Source organism: Tachyglossus aculeatus, chromosome 17 (genome assembly GCF_015852505.1).
Source record: "Tachyglossus aculeatus isolate mTacAcu1 chromosome 17, mTacAcu1.pri, whole genome shotgun sequence".
NCBI classification, from domain to species: domain Eukaryota; kingdom Metazoa; phylum Chordata; class Mammalia; order Monotremata; family Tachyglossidae; genus Tachyglossus; species Tachyglossus aculeatus.
In genome coordinates, this window is record NC_052082.1 from 18,652,063 (window position 1) to 18,654,241 (window position 2,179).

Below are 2,179 nucleotides of genomic sequence, written 5' to 3' on the forward strand. Positions count from 1 at the left end.
TTACACTTACGTATTTAATCTCCCACACTTCTGCTATCAGCAGCCACAGCATCGCTTCTTTCTTTCCTTCTCGCTACCCATGATTGGTGTATGCCTGGCAGTCTTCCCTATTAGACTGTATGCTCCTTGAGGCAGCAACCCTATATTATATTCAATCAATCAATCAATCAATCAATCGTATTTATTGAGCGCTTACTATGTGCAGAGCACTGTACTAAGCGCTTGGGAAGTACAAATTGGCAACGTATAGAGACAGTCCCTACCCAACAGTGGGCTCATAGTCTAAAAGGGGGAGACAGAGAACAAAACCAAACATACTAACAAAATAAAATAAATAGAATAGATATGTACAAGTAAAATAAATAAATAAATATTCAAGACTATACTTTCATTCATTCACTGAGCACTGTACTACACACTTGGGAGAGTAAAATATAGCAATAAACAGACACATTCCTCTGCACACAGTAGGTAGTACTCACAAGACAGAAATCCTAAAAGGATATTATTTGCCTTTGGCATAAGACTAATTTTTTTGGTCTTGGAAAAAGCTTCACAGAAATTGTGAAGTACACATGCTTCTCGGTTGCCTCCACCTCTTGATGGTTTTGCTGTGATTTCTTCTACTTACATTCAAGAAGATGATGATGACTTGGATTTACTCAATTATCATCTTAGCAAACCCATCAATCAATGGCATTTATTGAGTGCTTATTGTGAGAGCACTGTGTATTAATTAAGCACCGGGGAAAGAACAGTACAATAGTATTGATAGATGTGATCTCTGCTCACACTGAATTTATAGTCTACAGGAGAATGTCAGGGTTTGGAGACAAAAATGAAAACAGGGAGATCAAATAAAATGCCAGAAAGTGAAGGAAAAAGAATGAAGAATACTGATTCATTTGAAGTACAAGAAATATTTCATCATCCCATCTGGCGAAGTAAACCACTTCAGGATTGAAGGTTTGCTGCCCTCAAGAGGAGACTAAACAAATCTGGAAGAGTGGCAATGTCTTCTATAATCTCAATTTTGGAGACTAAAACTGAAAATGCTAAACCTTCCAGCGCGGCTCAGTGGAAAGAGCCCGGGCTTTGGAGTCAGAGGGCAGGGGTTTAAATCCCGGCTCCGCCAGTTGTCAGCTGTGTGACTTTGGGCAAGTCACTTCACTTCTCTGGGCCTCAGTTACCTCATCTGGAAAATGGGGATGAAGACTGTGAGCCCCCCCGTGGGACAACCTGATCACCTTGTAACCTCCCCAGCGCTTAGAACAGTGCTTTGCACACAGTAAGTGCTTAATAAATGCCATTATTATTATTATTATTATGACATCACATTCTAAATCATAATTAGGTTTAGCCTGATGTATTTATTTTATTTGTACAAATTTATTCTATTTATTTTATTTTGTTAATGTTCTGTCTTGTTGTCTGTCTCCCCCTTCTAGACTGTGAGCCCGCCGTTGGGTAGGGACCGTCTCTAGATGTTGCCAACTTGTACTACCCAAGCGCTTGGTCCAGTGCTCTGCACACAGTAAGCGCCCAATAAATACGATTGAATGAATGAATGAATGATTAAAGTATATCATGAAGCGCTTAATAAATGCCATTATTGTTACTATGACACCACATTCTGAATCATAATTAGGTTTAGTCTGGTTAAAGTGTATCATGAGGGATGGTTAATCTCTGAACCCAGTGTGAAAATTCGTTTGGAAGGACGATACCGTCACTGTGAGGCCTCGGAAAAGGCAGTACTTGGATAGTGCGGAGAAGATGAAAATCGAGGATCTGCAGTGGCTGTTCCTCCACCCTCGCATCAAACAGAAACTCCTTACCGATGGCTTTAAAAAGTGCTTAGTACAGTGCTCTGCACACAGTAAGCGCTCAATAAATACAATTGATTGATTGATTGATTGATTTAAAGAACTCAATCAGCTCGCCCCCTCATCCCTTACCTCACTAATCTCCTATTATATCCCAGCCCACACACTTCGCTCCTCTACTGGAAGCTTGCTCACTTCACCCCAGCCAGAGAGGCAGCGTGGCTTAGTGGAAAGAGCCCGGGCTTTGGGGTCAGAGGTCCTGGGTTCAAATCCCGGCTCCGCCAATTGTCAGCTGTGTGACTTTGGGCGAGTCACTTCACTTCTCTGGGCCTCAGTTCCCTCATCTGGAAGAT